The sequence below is a fragment of the Centruroides sculpturatus genome, unplaced genomic scaffold, assembly GCF_000671375.1.
Source record: "Centruroides sculpturatus isolate CEXI.00-Female unplaced genomic scaffold, Cexi_2.0 scaffold544, whole genome shotgun sequence".
Lineage (NCBI taxonomy): Eukaryota > Metazoa > Arthropoda > Arachnida > Scorpiones > Buthidae > Centruroides > Centruroides sculpturatus.
The window spans coordinates 228,924-254,034 of NW_019384736.1; the positions used below are offsets into that span (position 1 = coordinate 228,924).

The 25,111-nt window shown below is 33.5% G+C and overlaps 1 protein-coding gene, 1 long non-coding RNA gene and 1 pseudogene across 3 annotated transcripts in view; all 3 read right to left on the reverse strand.

Moving 5' to 3' along the window:
• Positions 1-25,111, reverse strand: part of LOC111628280 (zinc finger protein 79-like) — a 367,779-nt gene that overhangs the window by 211,193 nt on the left and 131,475 nt on the right. The gene's annotated exons all lie outside the window — the stretch shown is intronic.
• The window catches only part of LOC111628282, a 136,753-nt gene that overhangs the window by 99,081 nt on the left and 12,561 nt on the right, over positions 1-25,111 (reverse strand). The gene's annotated exons all lie outside the window — the stretch shown is intronic.
• LOC111628281 lies at positions 19,666-23,220 on the reverse strand (annotated as a pseudogene).

Consider the following 25,111-nt stretch of genomic DNA (forward strand, 5'->3'; position numbering starts at 1 on the left):
GTAAACAAACAGACGAAATCTCACTGCCACGTGGCCAGAAAATTCCGAGTTCAGCCTCCTTTTCATGAAAGAATAATGGCGGTATATGACTTTTTGTACTGGATAATTTTCCTACATAATATTAAACGTAGAATGTGATTGTCTATTTTTGTCATGTAAATGTACGTACAAAATTTTTTTACGCAATTAAAGCAACGATAAGGGTTGTTTCTATTTGCTTATTGGACAGGGCCCATTTATAGTGAACTTGACAAGTATCTCGTAAAATATTGTAATTAAATATTAATTGAACGCATAAGTTATTTATTTTAGAATAATTTTAATGCAATTGAAAAAACCATCTATTTATTTTCCCTTATCCATCGCCATGCCATAATTATAATTTCTTAATTTTTTATACCTGTCTTTTATCAAAGTTAACTCAATCTTTAACCAAATATAACAGACATGCAGACATCCTTGTCTAGCATTTTTATTGACTAAAGATAATCTGCAAACAAACAACACTACGAAAACCGATACATTATAGTAATGTATGCCATCGAGCTATATAACGGCTTAGCCGTTATACAGCCCAATGGCATACGGCAGTGGTTGGCTTTATTAGATATCTGCAAGTTGCCCTTAGTGCTTAACTCTGTACTTATAAAACGAATATAGGTTTTATTAACGTTTATCCAATTATTTATGACGAACATGTTCACCCTACAGAGACTTGTACCAAAGACTTTTTTCAAAATCTAAAATCCAGATGTTTCCCAAAAGTATTCATTGTGATGCTGAATAATGTTTCATGTAACTAAAGCTAGGACATTGCCCTAAACTCCTACTTTGTTCCTTTTCATACAAAACATTTAATCTACACATATTATTAACGTAAATTATTTCTATTCACTAAAGCAAGGCTTCTTAAACTATGGGTCGCGACCCCATTTAGGTCGCTTAGCGAAATCTTGGGTTCGCGAGATTTTAATGCAAAATATTGAAAATAATTTGTGGGAGTTTGAAAATGGCACGGTTTGTGTCATAGTTTTCGTGAGTCGCGCTTTGTGTCACTTCTGGTGCAGCGAGACAACAATTCAGCAACACTGTAGTGTGAACTAATACAGTGTTGTCGCTTTTCAGTGTATTCAGTTCTCTGTTCCATTGTAACACAAGAGTGAACTGTGGTAGTACTCCATTATTGTTTTTGCAAATTTGTATATATCTTTATTTTATATTTTTTTTGGGTCGCGAAAAAAAAATCACAATTATAAATGGGGTCGTGAATAAAAAAAGTTTAAGAAGCCCTGCACTAAAGTGTTAATATCGGTGATAATTTATTCGCTGCAGGAGTGATGAGGATAATTATAAGCAGTTACAGTTTTTAAGTGAACGGAGTCAAAAAAAATTGTAGGAATGCGAAATTAATCAATCTAACGGCCCAATGCTAATGAACTTTCAAATTGTCAATGAATTTCATTTCTCTGAAATTTAACTTATAAATTTTAAGAGTGATTGTATTACAACAACAGTTAAACCATTTCTAACTGATTTTCTTGGATTCATTTAAGGATTCATAAATTGAAAGACACCAAATTTCAACGTAAACAGTTTCAAGTTTCAAAATTAATCCTTCCCAAATTTTTAAAAATGTTTGTAATCAGAAAAAATTAGAGTACTACTAGCAGTTTTAAAAACAGCATAAATAAATATACGATTTCATTTTCAACCTGTACCATCCAACTAAGTTTTGCATCTTACATATTGTAAGCATATTCATCAATAAATATTTTGTTGACATTTTTTTAATTAGTTGATTTCTACGTGGGCATAGCTGTCTCTTAAATAAAATAACAGTCCAGTCTGGCTTGTCCCTAATGAATGACAGTTTCCGTAATGAATACGTTTGAAGATTGACTTGTTCGTAATGAATGTTTTTTCATTTACGCGTTTTTTCAGGCGGTTCCTTCAATAACGAATATTTTAGAATCGAGGTTTTAGTGTAAATATTTTGTGTAAGGCACTTAAGAAACAAGGCCTAATGTAAAATCATCTAAGTTAGCGCTCTTACAGCCGTGGATTGGCAACCATCGTAATTTTATTACAGATGGCAAAATCATATTCTGTCAATTCTGTTCTAAACAGGTTTGGTTTTGTTCTTATTGAGTGAACCAAACTGATTGTAATCTTTGTTTCGTATAAAGATGAAAAGTGACATAAAATATTAAACAGAATTAAATATACTTTATATTATAAATACCGTTTTTTTAATATTTCACCTATATCAGCAAAGAGCCACAACAAAAACAGTATGCACAGATAAAACACCTCGCCAATTATTTTTGTAAAAATGGAAATGGATAATAGCACGCACAGTTCTAAAAACAACTTCGTGTAATACATTGCTAGTTGTAAATATTCTTTTCAAAAAAATTACACAACACAGTCTTTAGGAAATTTTTGCAGAAACATAGAAATAATAATGTTCGAAGTTCATCTACTCTACAGAAATATTCCTTGAAGCCAACATGCTAAGTCGTTTCCTTATAGTTTCTTTGAAAATTAAACTTTTTGATAGAATAACATGATGCGATGATGGCAATTACTAAGCACTAGAGAGTATAAGGTTAAAGTGTGTGAATTGTCTTTGCTCTCGGGGGATGAAACTATAGCTACTTGCGGGAGATTCACTGTTAACGTGATATAGGAAAACTTGTTCTTGAAGCTCCTCTATTCCATATTTGGACTTTCCAAAATAAATTGAAGCAGCCAACAGTTCAACAATTGCAAGAGCTGTCCTTCGTGTTTTACTTACGTTTAATTTTATATTATGGAAATTATGTCAACTCCAATTTAAGTACAAGATCAATTTAATACCCGAACTGGTAACACTGCGTGTCTATCGCGCTAGAGCTTTCTACTAAAAGTGGTTCAATGAATGCATTTGGTCTGTTGTCTACGTATGTGCAAAAGGTGGTCATCAACGATTGTCATGTTGACGTCGTCCATGATGCACCATGTCATGGCCATTAAAAATTGAGCAAATGTAAAGTTCTGAGTCTAGCTGCAAGTAGGCTACCGACGAAACGTTAACCATAGACGAGGGTTGGTGTCCCTGACAACCTTTCTCTTTCTTTTATTAAAACGAATAAGAAAAAACATTGCGTTTAATGGTTTTCAGATGTGAAGAACAATGCACAGTAAAGGACACAAAGTATGAGGTTTGTAGAAAAGTTTTTATAAGAACAATAACAAGCCTTTCGCACAAGGAAAAATGGGTTAATAAACCAGCTACGAGTTGCTCAACTTTTCCGGCAAAATTCAAAAATTTGGTGGAGCCATCTGTTATCGTATCGTATTTATTAAAACAATTTTTTTTACTTTTAACTGTTATAAAATGACAAATTCTGTTTTATAAATATTGTAAATGTTAATAACGGGTAACATCTCATTAAGTTCGACTCCCCATTATCTCCCCACCCCTCGACCTTTAACCTCCAAAATTTAATATCATTAATCCTCCTAATAAACAAACCTCCATTCAAACTTTCAGAAATTTTCGGCAAAAAACACAGGAGTTTTTAAGCTTCAAACAGGTGGACAAAATAATACCCCCACACAAACACTAACACCTATGCACACAGAAATTACCCTCCTCCGGAATTTTTTTGCATATCTCGACGTATCAAGGTGTCTTATGTCCAAAACTGTAAAAATCTTGGGAACATTTTTTGACTGATCGCCATACTTTTCCTCTGTTAGATATAACAGCCGGGAAAGTAAAAATTGTTAGGCTCAGCATCCTAGACTGCTCAAATAACGATGCAGTATCTAATAACACAATATTGTATAAAAAATTTCCCACCAAAAATACAATACCTCCCACTAACTTTACTGGTAATCCATCAACTTAGAAAGATTGATTACCGGTGATGGCAGCGCGCTCGGGTGACAAGATGGCAAAAGACAATTGAATGAGAATTATTTTAAAAAGATTGACGACTAATTTGATAACTAAAATACAGTAACGTATGATACAGTTTCTGATTAATATATATATATATANGGATTTTGACACGAAATTAATCCTTGATTTGTTAGAATTAGCTTGGCTGATGGGATGTTATGGCAGAACTGTTGATTTACAGATCTATAAATAGTAGCCTGCTGACACCTTTGTTGCACCATCTAACTCTCCAGAAAGTTTAAAGCAATCCATATTATCTTATTATTTCTATGCCTTACGAGAAAGATGGTGTTTTCTATTAGGATCCCTGCGGCTTAAATTCGGATTCATCCAAAAACAACAGAATTTCACATGTGAACGTTGCAGTGTTGATGCAGTTTAGTCCAGATAAGCCTCTCTTGTGTATTTTACTCGTAAATTATAGCTTCTAACCTGTACGATTGGCTTTTTATTTTAAGCCCATGGGGCATAGCATACATCGCTCAATTTTGTTCCGAATTATATCTAAAGAATCATTATTCAAAGTATTAATATTTAGGCGCTTTGTAAACTTTCTGAGTTGATTCTTGGTTGTTGAAAGTTGACAAATGTATGATGTGAACGAACTTTAGTATAATAAATTCATCTAGAACGAATTATTTATTGTGACATCATCATCTGCAGTTTTCAACGATATTTTAATTTTTAAAAATCACGTGCTTCCGGTGCAGACTGGAGGTTCGTATATAACAATATACTGGTATCCCTTGATAATGGGTGATTTGATTAACGCACGAAATTAATTGCGGCAATTCCTTTTTATACGCGACAAGTTTTAATTAACGCGACTTTACCGGCTGTCTTTACTTAACATATCAATAGATACTGTATATGACCTTCTCGATTTTTATATACGTGTAACGGAGAGATTGATTAACCGTGTTAATCAAGGAATACCTATATAGGTTTATGTATAGGCCTATATAGTTATAAAAATATATACAATAATATACATATAAGATATAGTTATATCAAGACCGCATGAACTCTACAGAGCGAGAATCCTTGCTCGAAATGTATAAAAAATGACGCAAGAATGACCCATAGCGTTCGAGAAAAATGCGAAAGAAAAAGCATGACGTCACATTCGGTGCACGGAAACATGAATATCGATACTTGCATATGACATTACGCTTACTTAAAAAGATGCTTAAAATTACCACAGCGCATATCGAGCATGCATGCTTACGTCGTAAAATGGCTGACTGCACACGATTTGGTTGCTCGTTTTCACTCCGCGTTTACTTTTGCGGACAACACGAAGTTGGATCGTGTGCAGTAAGCAGTCTTGAATTGAAGTCTTACTCTTAATCAGAATGCCAGTCTTTTGTGATTATGTGTCTCAACTGAGATTTTCTTCTTCAGTAAATGTCTTCACTCAGATTTCCAAAACATTGTTGTATTCAAATTCTGGCAAATAAAAATACAAATATTTAATGCTTAATCAAATACAGGTTGTTCGGATTGAGACTGATACATTTTTTTGGTTCGCTGTCAGAATTCAGTACGTAGAGATAAACGCATTTAACACATTGCATGAGGAAGTAACTATTGTGTAAGTTTTCTGTAGAATTAATTGAGGCGCGTGGGCTGTTGCGCTCTAGTCCCCCGCAAACTCTGAGAATATTCCTATGGACTTCTTTGGAGAAATATGAGGGACAGGATTTATGGTAGCATCTAAACTCAATGAACTTCGGATGTGCATACAGGACACTGTTGCTTCTGTTACACTGCAGGTATTGCATATCACATGACATGAAATTGAATATCGTTTAGATATTTTGTGTAAGAGGAGGAGCACATCTGGAGATTTTATAATTTTGTGTAAAAAGGAGTAAAGGTACAAACAAATGTACCGATTTTTACAAGCAAACTTGCTGAGTTTGTGTTCAAATTGTATACTGTATTTTTATTATTAACTTTGCTTATATCGTTTTAAATGCCAGTCTCACTCCGGACATCCTGTAATTTAACTTTTCGAAAATGTTATCAGATGCTTGCGCATTTTCTTCCATATGCAGACATTGTCCATTGCTGATTTCTGGATTAACAACGCCTTGCAATAAACACATTTTTTAGAGAAAATAGAGATGATTGTTTTTAGATGATATATGACTAAAGTATTTTATTTTATTTTCTGTATAATCTTAAAATAAAATAAGTATCTTAAAATCGTTAGGACAGTTTTTCCATCACAGATGAAAATAATAGAAACAGCGATACCGGGAATCCACGAATAACTACAAAATTTTTGAACAAGTGAGCGAAGCATATGCATAGAGCGGTATCTACTTCATACACATTTACTTGGTATACCCGGTATATATTAATATATCGCGGCCTGTGCTGCCTTCCCTCATCTGTCTACTTGCGTGCTGCAGCCCGAATTACACACGGCGACAATTTTACGCGCCGGAGACTACCACAAATCCAGGTACTCGTGGGAACACTGCCGCCTTCATTCCACCTCACTGCTTGTGTAGGCTTACGGGTCTTTATGAAATCACTGGACGATAGTGCTGGAACTTAGTGCAGGACCCTTCCGCTAAAAAAAAAGCAAAATTCGATCTTTCCATCTTTATTGACAACGAATCTAGCGCCATATATATATATTGCGCTAGATTCGTTGTCAATAAAGATGGAAAGATCGAATTTTGCTTTTTTTTTAGCGGAAGGGTCCTGCACTAAGTTCCAGCACTATCGTCCAGTGATTTCATAAAGACCCGTAAGCCTACACAAGCAGTGAGGTGGAATGAAGGCGGCAGTGTTCCCACGAGTACCTGGATTTGTGGTAGTCTCCGGCGCGTAAAATTGTCGCCGTGTGTAATTCGGGCTGCAGCACGCAAGTAGACAGATGAGGGAAGGCAGCACAGGCCGCGATATATTAATATATACCGGGTATACCAAGTAAATGTGTATGAAGTAGATACCGCTCTATGCATATGCTTCGCTCACTTGTTCAAAAATTTTGTAGTTATTCGTGGATTCCCGGTATCGCTGTTTCTATTATTTTCATCTGTGATGGAAAAACTGTCCTAACGATTTTAAGATACTTATTTTATTTTAAGATTATACAGAAAATAAAATAAAATACTTTAGTCATATATCATCTAAAAACAATCATCTCTATTTTCTCTAAAAAATGTGTTTATTGCAAGTCGTTGTTAATCCAGAAATCAGCAATGGACAATGTCTGCATATGGAAGAAAATGCGCAAGCATCTGATAACATTTTCGAAAAGTTAAATTACAGGATGTCCGGAGTGAGACTGGCATTTAAAACGATATAAGCAAAGTTAATAATAAAAATACAGTATACAATTTGAACACAAACTCAGCAAGTTTGCTTGTAAAAATCGGTACATTTGTTTGTACCTTTACTCCTTTTTACACAAAATTATAAAATCTCCAGATGTGCTCCTCCTCTTACACAAAATATCTAAACGATATTCAATTTCCTGTCATGTGATATGCAATACCTGCAGTGTAACAGAAGCAACAGTGTCCTGTATGCACATCCGAAGTTCATTGAGTTTAGATGCTACCATAAATCCTGTCCCTCATATTTCTCCAAAGAAGTCCATAGGAATATTCTCAGAGTTTGCGGGGGACTAGAGCGCAACAGCCCACGCGCCTCAATTAATTCTACAGAAAACTTACACAATAGTTACTTCCTCATGCAATGTGTTAAATGCGTTTATCTCTACGTACTGAATTCTGACAGCGAACCAAAAAAATGTATCAGTCTCAATCCGAACAACCTGTATTTGATTAAGCATTAAATATTTGTATTTTTATTTGCCAGAATTTGAATACAACAATGTTTTGGAAATCTGAGTGAAGACATTTACTGAAGAAGAAAATCTCAGTTGAGACACATAATCACAAAAGACTGGCATTCTGATTAAGAGTAAGACTTCAATTCAAGACTGCTTACTGCACACGATCCAACTTCGTGTTGTCCGCAAAAGTAAACGCGGAGTGAAAACGAGCAACCAAATCGTGTGCAGTCAGCCATTTTACGACGTAAGCATGCATGCTCGATATGCGCTGTGGTAATTTTAAGCATCTTTTTACGTAAGCGTAATGTCATATGCAAGTATCGATATTCATGTTTCCGTGCACCGAATGTGACGTCATGCTTTTTCTTTCGCATTTTTCTCGAACGCTATGGTTCATTCTTGCGTCATTTTTTATACATTTCGAGCAAGGATTCTCGCTCTGTAGAGTTCATGCGGTCTTGATATAACTATATCTTATATGTATATTATTGTATATATTTTTATAACTATATAGGCCTATACATAAACCTATATAGGTATTCCTTGATTAACACGGTTAATCAATCTCTCCGTTACACGTATATAAAAATCGAGAAGGTCATATACAGTATCTATTGATATGTTAAGTAAAGACAGCCGGTAAAGTCGCGTTAATTAAAACTTGTCGCGTATAAAAAGGAATTGCCGCAATTAATTTCGTGCGTTAATCAAATCACCCATTATCAAGGGATACCAGTATATTGTTATATACGAACCTCCAGTCTGCACCGGAAGCACGTGATTTTTAAAAATTAAAATATCGTTGAAAACTGCAGATGATGATGTCACAATAAATAATTCGTTCTAGATGAATTTATTATACTAAAGTTCGTTCACATCATACATTTGTCAACTTTCAACAACCAAGAATCAACTCAGAAAGTTTACAAAGCGCCTAAATATTAATACTTTGAATAATGATTCTTTAGATATAATTCGGAACAAAATTGAGCGATGTATGCTATGCCCCATGGGCTTAAAATAAAAAGCCAATCGTACAGGTTAGAAGCTATAATTTACGAGTAAAATACACAAGAGAGGCTTATCTGGACTAAACTGCATCAACACTGCAACGTTCACATGTGAAATTCTGTTGTTTTTGGATGAATCCGAATTTAAGCCGCAGGGATCCTAATAGAAAACACCATCTTTCTCGTAAGGCATAGAAGTAATAAGATAATATGGATTGCTTTAAACTTTCTGGAGAGTTAGATGGTGCAACAAAGGTGTCAGCAGGCTACTATTTATAGATCTGTAAATCAACAGTTCTGCCATAACATCCCATCAGCCAAGCTAATTCTAACAAATCAAGGATTAATTTCGTGTCAAAATCCTACATCTTCCAGAGTGACTATGCCAGTCACCGTACCATGATAGTATAATTTCTTGTTTCTTTACATTAAAGACCTACCAGTAGCAGAGTGGATAAAACCAATAAACACTGGTTAATCGTGGGTTCGCGCGCTGCCAACGTGCTGCTCAAGTGGAGTTTCTGGGTTTTCTTCAAGTTAGTGACATCTAAATAGAGGCCAGTTTCCCATAAAAGAACTCCAGGGAGGCATTCCTCCTCGGCAGATTGCCCATGTGTCGCATTATAATATATTAAAAAACAGTAGGGAAAGGGCACATTGTTGTCAACTTAAACTGACATACAAATTTTCATTTAGGTTTAAAAATTTTCTACAATAGGCACAGATCAGGTACCCCAAAGCTGGTCAGGTAAGAGTCCTGATCTCAATCCTATTGAGAACTACTGGCGTATTATGAGCACGAAAATTGCAGACAAGCGACCCAAAGTACACACAACTGAAGGAGTGTATTAGAAGAGTTTCATATCCTGATCTAGGTGTAGAAAATTTGAAAAAACTCATCCACTGTGATGGTGGTGTTGCAAAGCTGTTAAGGCTCGAGTTGGCCCCTACAAAATATTCAAATTCCATTCAACAATAAAAAAAAATAAAAAACAACTTTTTTTCGTTTTGTTTTTATAGCTGTGAACTGCAACTTCATGCGAGAGAACTAATTAACAATATTGGTGTGATTGTGGCGTTAAACACTTGATGCCGCATTTCAACTTTCATTGAATAAATAAATTACACATGAAAAGAAAAAGCGAAAAAAATGCAATCTCGATTTGTAATGATATGTTATTTTGTACATCTGTAGAACGCTTTTTAGTGCATGTCATAAGTGATAATTTCCAAGGGCGCTACTGTATAAACAATTAAAGTTGCGTGGGTTTTACCATTATGTTGATAAATTAAATTTTTATTGTATAAAAATATTTAATTACATGAAATAAATCGAATAATGCAAATTTATCTACTATACAACGTATAAATGTGTATTCGCGTAGCTACTCAAACCGTGTTTTCGATTACATTTTAATTGTCACTTCTGATCTATTTTATTTTTTTGTTATTTTTTACTCTTTCCATCATGTAGGTACTAAGTGGGCCTTTAATCAAGCCTATCGTGCCAGGATCACAATGCTGTAGACAGTTGGTGGAAAACGGATCCCGACACATCTATGACAGATTACATCCCCGAAAAATTCCTGGGGTTTCTTCATCGTTCGAATTCAATCCCGGGTCTCCCACAACGGTAGAATGACACCTTAACTACTCGGTGATTTGGCCGGTTTATATTGTTTCACAAAAAAAAAATTTGTTTATCTGTTAGCAAACAGCATTATCGACAACTATTAACTTTGCTTTGGCCGCAATGCTAAACGACTGTGAGATAAGAAAACCGAAAAACACTAAACACAAGAAAAACGCTGTAACAGAAAGTTTGGATTAAAGATAAATAGCCTGACACGAAAATCCACTTTAGAAGTTTTTAAAATTATTCTAACGTATAACATATAGTTAAAGAATCAGTATCTACAAAAATATGATGAAAAAATTCTCTTCCTTTAGAGAAAAATTTTCAAAGAAATTTTTACTTTTCCAGCTGTTATTTGTTTTTCTGTTTATATGAACGTTTGTTTGTGTTTGTAAAGGAGACAATTTTGTTCATCCATTTTGAAGCTTATCTCCTACGCCTTTCGTCGAAAATTTCTAAAAATTTGCAGGAATACCTAATACGCAAATATGTATTAGGTATTCCAGCAAATTTTCCCCTCCCCTAATACACGTTTGTGTATTAGGGAAATTGATACTGTTAAATTTTTAGTGGGCAAAAGTCGACTGGTGAGATAGAGGGAGTCAAGTGTCATATTTCGCGTAGGGTCGACAAAGATTTTACTGGTTACAGGAAATCCTGAATGTTTTTTCTAACTCGGATAGTTCGAAATTGTAATATTTGTCCCAGTCGGGAATGTACTGTACATTATATGTTCAGGAATTCGGTTAGTTCGAAATTCAAAGTGAAAATTCTGTCCAAAATGTCGCGTGTGTAAATTAACTCGTTCGTATAGATCAGGGGTCACCAAACTTTTTTCATAGCAGGCAAGATAACTGAGAGAATATCGAGCGCGGCCCGCAAAATCATTTTGTTCAATATAGTATACTGAATACACAAAAAATAAAGAAAACCAACATATTTATTTTCCAATACAAAAATACGATGACAGCAGCAAGCTGGTAATCGCTTTTCTTACAAACTTCATTGCAGGTACTTACACAAAAAACTCTCTGATATCCAAAGTCGCAAAAAGTCGCCGAATTTTTTATTTCACTGATTTTCCTAAAAATTATTTACTGTCAAATGCAAAAATCAGATTGGACCAATTTTGGCATTTTTAAAACACTTAACACCTTATAACGCTGAGAATATTTATTAAATCACAAACGTTTTCAGCCTAATGGAAAACATTAGGCTTAAATCTTTTGTGATTTAATAAAACATTTAACACCTTATAACGCTGAGAATATTTATTAAGTGTTTTAAAAGGAAGCTGAGTTTGATATTCAATTAATTTAGCATTTTTATTTACTATGTAGAAAAAATTAAACTAAGTGTAAGTTCATCTACAATCCCTGATATGTCCATATGAATAAATTATATTTTAGCTCATTTGTGGCACAGTGCGGCGGCGGCCCGGAAAAACTGACCTCGCAGGCCGTAGTTTGATGACCCCTGGTTTAGATCGACGTGCCTCCGTACTGAAAGAGAACAATAAACCAAGAACAACTCTCATCTGGCCAACTTGGGCTTGCTTTTTACAGTAAAACGTCATCTTACCTATGTGTTACCCTTTTTGCTCTTATCCAGCGGTTCTTAACCTGGGTTGCGAGAGAGCATTTCCAGGTGTGCAAGAGAGATAAAAAAAAAATACAAACGAGGCGACCGTGTTTTCTACAAACTGTGGCACCTAGCAACACGGCACCCTTCCCTTCTACACTCTATTCTACAGTCTCTCAGCACATAGAGCTTGTCATCAGTCGTCAGTACTGTACCTGTACATGCAGTTAATGTAGTCACATTGTCACGTGCAGTACAGAAACTAGTTGAGACGTGTTTACATATCCTGAATACAGCACTTTTGCACATCAAAACAAAAGCCAGAAATTGCTTAAATGCATCTGATGATTTACGCGTGGGTGTTTCAAGAAAAGAGCCTTGTTTTAATAGAATTATTATGAATAAACAACAACCTTACCATTAAAATTTAGATATTGCTTTTTATGTTATATAGTAATATATATTATAAATAAACACGGCATTTGTTTATGCAATAAATGTTTTTTCTTAAATAAAAAATAAACACACATTTTTAATGGGGTGCAAGAACTTATTTTCAGATTCAAGGGGGTGCTAATCACTAAAAAGGTTAAGAACCGCTGCTCTTATCTCAAAATACGGCTGAGTTTCGGGATTATAAGATTGGGCTACAAATAGCAGATTTGAGATATTTGTAGGAGTCTACGCTACTAGATTTGGGCGACTTACTACTTTCTGGGCCACTTTAAAAATAATTACGATTCCATTTTGAAGAATTCTGCTTTTTTATAAAACCTATCCGGCAATCTGAGGTTTTGACCCGACACGTGCTATTTACCTGCAGTTTATTTATATTATTATTAATTAACGAAAATCGTGTTCTAGATATTTAGCCGTATTCCGTTTGCTTAATCAATTATATCAGTTACATGACATTTTGCATATTGTGCAGAAATATGTAAATCTCGAATAATTCAAAACTCGATATTTCGAAGTTAGGATTATTTCGTCCCTTGAACTTCGAACTAACGAAGAATTCCTGTAATAGCAATTACATTTATTTTATTTATTTTTTTAATAAAACTTATCTATATCCTGAAAATTAAGCTTTTTATCATTTTATAATAATAAATAAAGTCTTTAAAATACAGGTATCCATTGTTGAACGCGGGATTTGATTAACGTGCGGAATTAATTCCGACAATCCCTTTATATACACGGTCGAAGTTTTAATTAACGCGGTTTTACGGGTTGTTGTCTTTACGTAAAGATAAAGATACGGTATTTAGATTAACACGGTTTTGATATACGCGATAGTATCGAGGGAGTAATTAACCGCATTAATTAAGTTACGCAACCCAGATTTTTTAATAATTACTTGTAATAAATTCGACATATATTAAAAGTATGAAATCCCCTGGACTTCATTAAGTTTATAATTATTACATTTATATGGATGGATGAATAAAACTAAGTACAGTATAAGTATAACCTCCAGCTCAATGCCGGTAGAGTTGATGTTAGGAATGTAATCGATTTTTTTAAAATTATATTTAATACAAGTATAAATAAAGTATAAAATATACAATTTATTTATTTAACTTTTTAAATAATTGCTTGTTAGCTATCAGACAAATTACTATTATTTTTATATTATTTTTAAAAACATGAGATTAAATCCTTAAACTCAGATTTGTTTAAACTGTTGTATTCTTTAATTTTTTCCTTCGAATGTTTTATACAAGATAAGATTACATATAGTACAAGCATTCTTGCAATCGATATACAACAGCAAATTAGCTTTAAAACAGTTTTCTGTTAAAACCGCTATGCTTTCTTATTTTCTCCTTCCCTGCCATCGCGGCAAGGAAGAAGAAAATATTGTTTTTACATATTGTTAAAATTCTAAATATTTCAATAAAATAACATTGTATTAGGAAGATTTCGATTAATTACTATTTGTATTTGGTATAATCATACTATATTTTTATTTCCGTTCTGTTTGCAGTAAACAACTTCATTTAAGTTAAATTTATAAAACATATCTATTTTATACAACTTATAAACCTTATGATTAAAGAAATATATTATCTCTCTCGGTTTATCTACTCGTACAATGAAATACTTCCTTACTTCTCACTCGATAAAGCAGCTATAGGTAGTAATATAATCCGTAAATTCGCAAGTTATTAGAATTAGCTCTAGTAGGAAAACAGTTCGCTGATGGAAGCAATGAACTAGAAAGGTATATTTGAATTGTAAGGAGCAATGAGATTTAATGTTCTACGTAAATCATGTCGCTCCATTACCATCTTAAAATATTAATAAAAAGTAATATTTTTATTTTTTAAGCCACTCCAAACTTCTTTCTAATTCATTGTTAACATAAGTGAATTATCTGTGTATGAACTATAGTGTAGATAACTTTTTGTGCACATTTCCTAGTTTATTGTCGTTTAAAAAAGTAAGAAATTCATAAAAAATAAATATGTAAAATACTTCACCGGCTGCTTTATGTTAGAAGATATGCAAATTATACACTAAGATATTAAAATTTAAACTATAGTTGTGAGGAGAAATACAGTAAAAGCATCCTAAAGATAGTATAGTCTTACTGTTTCAGTGTTATCAGAACAATATAAATTTGATATAAAACGCAATATGAATTTATCTGTTTATTCAAATTTCACAAAATATCTTAATTTTTTTCCTAATTTAAGAACGTTTTATGTTAGGATAATTTCATTCATTACGCACTCTATTTCCCAATTTTTGTTTATATTAATATCAATTATTTTCTAATATCACTTGCAGAGTAATAATAATATCGTTATTTCCGTTAAATTTCAGAAATCTTTTTATCTAATGCAGTTTTACTTTCATTATTATTAAAAGAAACTACATAATAGAACAAAATGTTTCTATTGTCAGTATTCACTTAAAAACTTTTTCTTTATTATGATCATAACTAGCTTATAAAATTATTTAATTGCCCAACATATTCCATAACTATAATAAAGTTCTAATTTTTTAAATTTAAAAACATCAAGCAGGCTAAATATAACAATCATGGAAAGAAATATATGGCTAATGTACGAAGTAAAACTTCATGATTCAAAATTGCAAAATTTAACATAAACATATTCGTTTATTACAATCTTTTTGAGACTATAGTCTATACTGATAACTATAACCGATTGATAACAGGTGGAATAAGTAAATAAAACTGCAATATTATACTATACTAAACTGTCACGGCATTTCCTAAAGAGGTGGCCAAGATAAAAAGTGCATTTCCTGTGCACAACATCCTGCAAGCTACACTCCTCTAAAGAACGTCTTATAGACCTCAAATACTAAACACTTTCCTTTACTCCGCATTTATTCTCAATGCCATTTTTCTCAGCGCTCATTCAATCTCGACATAAGATATTGCAGTTAATGTTTTACTGGCTGAAAGCCAAAGTGATCATCAGCGTATAATAAACAATTTAACAATTTCCACGCTGTTATCTGCACCTCATCGTGATGGTAAGGTTTTGTGTTCCTTGATGATTCTGAGCGCTTAACCGATGACTTAAATCAAAATATTACATATAAATTTTTCCGGATATTTCTGCAATATACTCTTATAGATGAATCACACCCAACTTTCAGCTAACGCAATTTCTGACCAACAACGGCCGCTTTCACTCGTACCTTAAGCGTTTCGTCAACCCACAAAACAGTGGCCTCTGCCCTATTTGTAATATGCAGGATGGCAGCCTCCATTACATTCTAGACTGTGCCATGTTGGAGCCTGAGGGATCACAGCTTCGAATACTCATCAACCACAAGCATGGCCACTGGCCAAAATATAAAATAATCACGAGTTTTTGAGTGACCTGATAAATGATACGGACACCTTCAACCAATTTGTAGAACTCATCTACCAGTACAACAGGAGGACTAACGTCCCCACTAGTAACTCAACTTCTAGGTAATATGTAATTCAGATTGTATATACTATATAGTTCCTCTTCCTGCTAATGCTATTTGTGTATTTATCAGCACTGTGTACTTTATTCTTAGTATTCTGTTTTCACCATTTATTCATTGTATATTATATGCTCTCCACTGTATGTTTTGTTGCTCAAATATCAACAATTAATTGTGACTTCATATATGCTTAATCCTTCTATAACTGTATTTGCCTATTCTACGGTTATACTGTCACGTTTTATTCCTTTGCAAATTCCATGTACCGTATGTACAGTACTATTGCATTGTATACACTAATTGCCCATTGCTTACTGTATCCACTTCAAAGTTTATATATTGTCCGCGTTTATATATTTATGTGAAATTGTTTATTTGCAATCTATTTTTCTGTAACCCATGTCCAGCTATGCCTAGCGATGCTGGACATGCATCTTTATGCATTAATAAAATAATTGATTGATTGATTGATTGACTTAACCGGTGGTAGCCATGGCTACTAGCAGGACCACCCATGCCAGAAAGGTTGGAAGGTGAGAGGTCAGACTAAGATAGTACCCTAAACCGCAAGGTTGGGACTTGGGCAAAGGGGACAACCTCCTCCCGCAAAAAAAAGCTCCCATTGAAAATGGACTAAATTTCCATGGGAAAAAAAATCACGGGATTTAAAGTTGTGTTTGTAAACATTCTATCCTCATGTTACTTGCTACACTTAAAATATAGACAAAAAGAATTAGTTTTGTGAATTAAATAAAGCAGTATTGTTGTTCTTTAAAATAGCAGCAGGTTACAATAACAGTTATTTAAATTAATAATTTTCATTTACATAAGAAGAGCAATTAACATTAAGTCTTAATTTGCATTTAAAAGTGACGAGATAATTGCGTTTAGATACCTGCCAAATGCCCGGCTATTTCTAAATTAAAATAATTTGAATTAAATACGGACAATTATAAATACATTTTTGATGTAAAGAAAATTTCATTTTTAATAAAATAAGCAAAATTATGTGCATAACACCGGGTTATGGATATATATTTTTTACTACATTGTATACGTTTATTTATTATAACAATGAAAAACTTATCAAAATTAAAACCTCTTTAAACTGATTATATGTACACTTATTGTTCCTTGAGCTTCTTTCGAAAATAATTTATTTAATAACCTTAAAAATTTTCGCAGCATACCCTACGATCCTCTCGCGGCACACCGGTTGAAAAATCACTGCTACAGACGTTCGGAATTATCGTAAGCTTGTAAATGTAATTCGTTGTGCCCAAGCGAATTATTCGCACCTATGTAAAAACAAAATATTGAACGTAAAAAAGTTATTTGAAAAATTAATGAGATCGAACAGGAATTATTGGGACAATATCTTTGTGACCCGGTTTATCGAGAATATAGATTTCTATATTCTCGATAAACCGGGTCATAAAGATATTGTCCCAATAATTCCTGTCCGATCTCATTAATTTTTCAAGTGTTGCCTTAGTTTAGTGTTGTTTATTCTATTATTTTATAAGGCAACACAACATCTAAGCGATCTGCCAAACAGCGTCCTTCTAGGAAGGTTTTCTAGGGAAACTGGCCTCTATTTAGATGTTATACACGTAAAAAGAACCCCAAAAAATCATGCCGCCATCCCATTGGTCAAACACTAAAGCCCCGAACTTAATGTTTAGTAGTTTTCTCTCATTTTATTTATTAATTTTTTCGTTTGGTGTCAATAATTAATAATGGCTGTCCAGGTATTGTGGTCGTAAAGAAATTAATATTCAATTTAGAAAACTCGGTATTTATTGTTTAACGCTTTAAAAAAGTCACGTTGACAAAACGTACTTCCAAAATATACAATATGGAGACGCTAACCCGAACCCCTGATCATCCGAACAGCTATCATTTTCCTAAGTAAAATAATGGACTTTTTTTTATTTGTGGGGAGCACAAAAAGGCCAAGAATAATGAACTTCTCAACTGTACACTTGCAGCTCACATGTGTTGTCAGCACTGACACTCATTCTTTTTGTCACTTTGTTCAACTTATGACAATTCTATCACAAATTTTTTTTATTTTGTCTACATAATCGCCCTGCTTTTCAATACACTTTTGTCCATCTGTCCACAAGTTTTCCTATTCTTTCATTAAAAAAAAAATTTCGGCTGAGCTGCGAACCACGAATCCACCGCTGTCTTAACATCGTCGTCAGATGTGAATCTTCGTCCCCGTAGTACTTCTTTTACGGAACCAAACAGGTGATAGTCCGATGGGGCGAGATCAGGACTATAGGGAGAATGCTTTAATACCTAAATACGAAGCTTTTGGAGTGTATCGACAGTGTGAATAGCCGTGTGCAGGCTATCCCACACTGAATATACTTAAAAATTATAAAAAAATATAATAACAATCATTCTTTTGAAAGGTTCTTTTCAATAAACGCACAAAATATCAATACTAATTCGCTGTTCGCGATCGCATCTGTTCTAGTGATGCTTGCTCTCTCCTGCATATAGGATTAGTTGCTCACTTCACTGTTCTGTCTTCTCGAAACAACAATGAAAATCGAATTCGCTAGATAAAATTATTCGTTTCTCTCACCACCTCTTATACTTGTAATTTGTACGAATATTCGTTGACGACTTACTTAAATGAAGATTCATTCCTGCCCGAAGAAACAGATAAGTTCTTGTGATGCACACTAATCGAACACAATATTTCTGTTAGATATATTGGTTTTATCATCTTATGTCGTTTTTACTATCATAAAAATTATTATTGGTTAAACTCAACGGAATTTTAAGGTTGTTATACTGGTTGTGTCTTTAACGAGAAACTGGTTGTGTCTTTAACGGCAAAAAAGGTGTTTTGTTTCTCTTCTCTCTCTTCATTTTAGACAAGCCATTCGACACTACCAGACAATAGTGTCGAATGGCTTGTCTAAAATGAAGAGAGAGAAGAGAAACAAAACACCTTTTTTGCCGAGAAATAAATATAATTTTAAAAAACAAACGTTTTCAGCCTAGTTAATAGGCCATCTTCAGGTCGAGAAATGGAACGTAAATGTTCCATGAATAGAACATAAAAATTTTTAAATCAAAAATTTTTTACAAGAGAAAAAATAACGGAAGAATATATTAAAAAATTAAAACAAAAATAACATAAATCTTCAATGGATTAATTCTGGTCGAAGTTTCTAGTACATTTCTTAACCAAATATATTGATATTGTTGTCTAAAATGATTTGTTAAAAACAAAGAAAATAATCATTTACTAAACTTGAATTTAGAAACAGTTAATGCAAAGCATTACAGTTTAGTGACTAAACTTTAATGCAAATCGCCATGTTGCAGAAACAATGTTGAGCAGTGCTATCCACTTATCTGATACGAGATTTTACTCAAAATTTCAAAATCTTATAAATTAAAAATATAAGTTTTTTTTTACATTATGAAGTTTTAAATATCAGGCTGCAATTTAAAAAAATTGTAGACCTATAAATTTCCACTGTCTTTATTTAATTAATCTCGAGAACGGAATTAGATAAATAAAAGACGATACCAGATATGGAAACCTTGGCCCCGATTAACTGTACATGAACTTCCGATGCAAACCGAAAATCACGTTTTTTAATTCAAAAATTTTCCCATGTTAGAGATAGATGATCGGCACAACTCTATTGTTAGAGGAAAAGTATGACGTACAGAGGCAAGATATTTCTGTTTAATATTATTGGGTATGCATACATTTGCATTAAATTAATATTAAAATACTAAACATTTAGGTACCCACGAGTCAAGTTATTAAACTTAATAGTCCAACAAATGGTGTCTGAATCAATAGTGCCAATGAATGTATCCCGTATCAGATCGTTCAGGAAAACACTTTACGACGCAGTAGTACTTCCAGCGATCACAAATCATTATTAGTGAGACAAATCTACTTTTCATTGGCCAGACGATATCTATCTCTTCTTAGCCACCTTCAATTTTCCTGCTCAAACTGACCTTATATATGGGCTACGGCAACCAGTGGTCGACCAATCAGTGTCTCCGCTTGTCTGTAGCTCTATGTCGGGTTAATGTATCCTTTCAACAATGGAAAGTTTGATGGATGAACTTTGTGAGTTAGACAATGATTGGGAGAGAAGTGCAAATGTAAAAAGGAGCATCATATTCGACCATATTCCGAAATTCTCAATGAAAGAAAACAAAAATGTAAACAATTAAAGATGGTCTTTAAGCCTCTGTTTTAAAAGTCTCATAGTGGCACCAACGTAAACGAGATCTGAATTAAAACAGTGGTCACTTAAAGGAATAGAATACACTCCTGTACTATTGTTACGGTTTCCTTTCTTCTTATCATTTTGTAGAATTCTATAAATCGTAGGATTACAATGATAAATTATTCTTAAATTATTCTTGTGAGCTAATTTTTTAATCATCGAGTGTAGGAAAGGTTATTAAAGATGAATACTTCTTTCCAAAAAATGTACGAGATCCGAAACTAAAATTTTTTAATAAAAACATTTCACTTTATTTTATGATAAAATACGTTTTAAAAATTAAACTTATATGTATTTTGCATTATATTGTATTAATAAACAAAATTATTTGCTTATTTTTCACTTATGTAGATCCTAACACTATACCTCACTGTAAATATGGGTTCATTTTACGCTGATTTCATTTGTGCCGGATTTTGTAGGAATGGAACTGCGGTGTAAACTGAGAGCTACCTGTAGTGACAAAACAAAGTGAAAACATGGAAAGAAAACTCAGCAAAATAGCAGTAAAAGTTTTTTATTTTTATTGTTATGGTTAAATACATTTTAAAACTTTTTGTATATACTGTAATATTTCCAGTAAACCATGAATACTTAATAAGTCTTTGGCTTCTTCTGTAAATAATCAGTCAAGAAAGATGATGTTCTTTTATTAAGATTTTTCTGAATGTTTTCAACTTCCTTCTTTTTTGCTTCCTCTTGCTTTTGAACACTTTTAACACTAGCAAGCATGACATGTGCTGCCCGTATTTCATTCATATTCTTGCTATTAATGGCCTTCTCCAGTTTTTTGTTTGCTGCTTCTAACAAAACCTGGCCTGTCTCGTGTATTTCACTTCTACTTTTTTCTGTTTTAAACTCTGCTGCAGTGCCATAATCTTTTCCTTGACATGAATAGCTCTCTTTTGATGTTCTTCAAAATTTTTCTGTGCTTCCTCTTCTGCTCTTTTTTTCTGTTTCTGTAAACTACTTTTCTTGCGAATTCCCAGTATATCTTCCTTAAAAAGTCGTAACACTTTTTGATTAACATTAGGACCATCTGATCCTATCATCAAAAGTTTGTGTAGTGACAGGTTGGCATCATCGATAGCTTTGATAATGTATGTATGCAATGTTTCTGCATCTGCCCGTCCAAGAAAGCATGTATTTAGGTGTCTGCAGACAACTTGTTCTTTTTGCTCAGACCAAAATCTAATCATTATCTGTAACTCTTTCTTACTTTCCACATTGATGGTTTCATAATAAGTAACTGTAAAAAATGAAGAGTGGATTTCTTCTAGCATTTTTTTTTTGGAAGTAGGGAGCCAATGCTTCAGTTATTAAATAGCGCAATTTCTTCTCACTCATTGATATTCCTTCAGGAAGTTTAGTTTTTGGAAGCATTGCTTGTAGTGTTGGAACCATATTATTAGAAGCAGCAAATGAGAAATTACTACATATTGTTTTCATGGCCCATATCAGTTCTGCATGGTATGCAACATCTCTTGGATTATATAAACTCACAGTTGCCAATCCTTCTCCAGTCCCATTATCAGTATTACTTGGAATTTCAGCATTTTTTGATGGGCCTGCAAAACTATCACCTGGTGCAACCAATGTCAGGTGTAACTGTCTTGGACCATAAGCACAGGTAAATTTTTGTCTGTGTTTGACAGTACCTCCATGATCAAAAAGTGCTTGGAAACCTTTTTTTACTTGTATTATGCAATTACATACTTTGCAAAATACATCAGTGTCTGAACGTACAGTTGCCCATAATCCTACTGTACAATCTGCCTTGTCCTTTTGTTTCAACCAATCAGTTCGGAATTTGCACTTTGGTAGCGTCATATTGAGTGGATTCAAACCATTACATCTATATTCTAACTTGGAACCTGCTATAAACCAACAGTTTGTCGGTATCATTCCGCTAGAGATTTTTATTGGTCGATCACAATCGAAAGAGAGTAAACACGTGTTGACCACGTGATCGGTCACTTCTCTGCACGTGTTAAAAATAGAACAGAATAAAAAAATTACCAATAAAATAAAGCAATACTTAGAAAATTACTTTTTGCATGTTTTACCAATTCTATTTGATCATTTAAATATATATAATTTGTCAAAAATTAACATTAAATGTAAATTATTTAGATCTACACAAACTATATTTACAATTGAATAGTTTAACGTATTTCAAAATTTTATTTGTATATAAATTTTCCATTTTTGTAATGTGATTATTATATTAATTTGAAATAAAATTAACAACTCTTATTACGAACAAAATCAAACGATAATAAGCAGAAAACGAAACTTTTATGAGCACGATCGGAAACTGTTTATTTTTTAAAATGCTTCGAGATTGATTTAAAAATAAATTAATAAATCCGAAATAAACAGATTTCAAATAGAATAAGTAAAATAATATTTTATTAATGATTTCATAAATAACGAGGAACTTTTTCCTGCAGATGTTCCCTCACCGCCGAAACCGAAACTAACCCTTTACAAATAAGTGCTATAAATAGACTCTCAACTCTGCCTGCATGAAATATAGACCTAACCAAATTAATCAAGATCGACAAGTACTTTATCCGCACCTTCCCAAATAATATGTTTCAATTGATTTGACTTCAATTTTAATTTACATTAATTAATTTTGATTTTATTTTTAATTTTAGCTACGGTTTCGGTTTTTGTTTCGATATAAAGAACAGTTTTAAAATTTTAATTTAATTTTAAATTTAAGTTAAATATTTTTAAATTTAATTATTATTTTTTGTTTTAATTAAGGCTGTGTACACACTAGGCGTTTTTAAACGCGCGTTAGCTCGGCTTTCGACGAGCGTTAATAGAGCGTACGCACTGGCTCAGCTTGGAAATGGACGTGAAAGTAATTGCTTGTGTGCCCCTCCTCCATCGTCGCTATAAAAGACGATGGCAGAGGCAAAGAGAATTTTGGGTGCACCCAATATTACGAGATAGACTGACACATGGAATGTTCGCGACGTTGTATCCAAAACTAAGACAAAATGAACCCAAGTTTTTTAATTCTTTTAAAATATCTATAAAATCATTTGACAATGGTTGGTCTCTTTTAGATTTCATCAATAAATAGATCAGTATCGAAATGATCGTTCTCCATTTCGGCCAACGTACGTCCACTCTACCCGAAAACGCGCGATCGAATGTACAGTAACATGGCAGCACATATATCTCAAAGCGCTCGGCTGACGCCCGCAAAACGCGCGTTTTAACAAAAATCTATCAACGCGCGTTTGACGCGCGCTTGGCCAAAAGCGCGCGTTTGAGTGTGTACGCCTATGTAGAACTCTTGGTTCTTTAAAACGCGCGTTTAAAAACGCCTAGTGTGTACACAGCCTTACTGACTACCTAGTTACGTATAAATACAGACGATAACTTAACAACACTGAGCGGCAGTTGCGATTTTGAGTCCCGCTCGGGCGGAGTATTTTTTTCCATAAAAATCTAGTCCGATAGTTCGATAATTCGGCAGATCGTCTGGCTTTAAAACTATTTTTGATTGGTCCCACATCTTCCTAATTTTTAAGCACGTAGAAATGACCAAAAAAGTGAGAAAAGTGAGAAAATGACCTGAAAAGTGAGAAAAGTGAGGATACTTCAGAAAAGTGAGTACAAGTGAGAAAAGTGAGCGACTCCGAGGCCTGATATATAAATATTTAGGTTAAAAGTTATTATTGATGTTATTCTTCCATCATAACCAACGTTCAAACTTTTATAACAATAAGAAGCAAATCTTTTAATTTCTTATTGGCAGCAGCCAACGAAGTCGACATTTTTACTCTGAATATAAAACTGCTGAAGTCTGCGAAGCGAGAGTAGACACTAGTCAGCCTGAGCGGAGGGATGTGTGTCATATGAAGGGAATGGAAAGAGACATTTTGGAGTTGACATATTGAACACAAAAATAAAATTTCTAGAAAAGTAAACCAACAGTTATTTATAACAAAGTTAGTATTGAAATGTTTTTAAAATATAAAAAACAAAAGCGCTGAAAGAGATCAGATCATGTGTCAACTTTCACGTCTTCTTCCATTCCTTTCATCTGGCACACCCTTCCGAAGCGAACCAATGGATAACTCATCGGTTCGTTATTTTATTCCTTCGCGTACACTTGGAGCGATTAAAAATTCCTGCAGAACACACTCCTATATTCCAGCCAGCGTGCGTGCCGGCAGACAGCAAAAACTGCTCCTTATAGAAATAGTAGTTTAGAGTCGAAAGCAACATAAGTGTCCTCCTTGACTATGATAGTTTCGTTACTGTGTCCATTATACTGTTTTATGAAAGAAAATTTCGTTTTGAAAGCGCATGTTAATGCATAGTGATGTAGTTAAGTGTTGTCTCAGAATTTTTTTCGAATGGCAGTCAGCATTCTAATTTTTCATGGCTACTTTGAATGCTGTCAGCAAGACAATCCATTTGATGGTTAAATTTTACAATTACAATCTTTTTTTTTTTTTAACTTTTATCTCCAAAAACGCATATTTTAAAATCTTAGATACCACCATTACGATATTATTGATAGGTACAGCACAGCCATCTTTTTCTTTCACAGTCGTTAGCAGTACGACAGCTCTTGTATATCTTCCTACGATAAATCCATAAACTTACTTTTAACGATGTCGTTAGCGTATGACGTCGTTATTAATGAGACTTTCGTAAATCCAGCTCTGGGTTTACAAAATAAGTTTTCTCGACGTTTTATCGGGCATCAAACCCAAAGTTGCTCCAACTGACAAAAGGAAACGGGAAAAATTGGAGCGTTCTCGATACTTAAATATTCTACAAAATGCAGTCATATTTCCATATTATATAGTTCTCTTTTTAATGAACTTTTCATGGAATTTT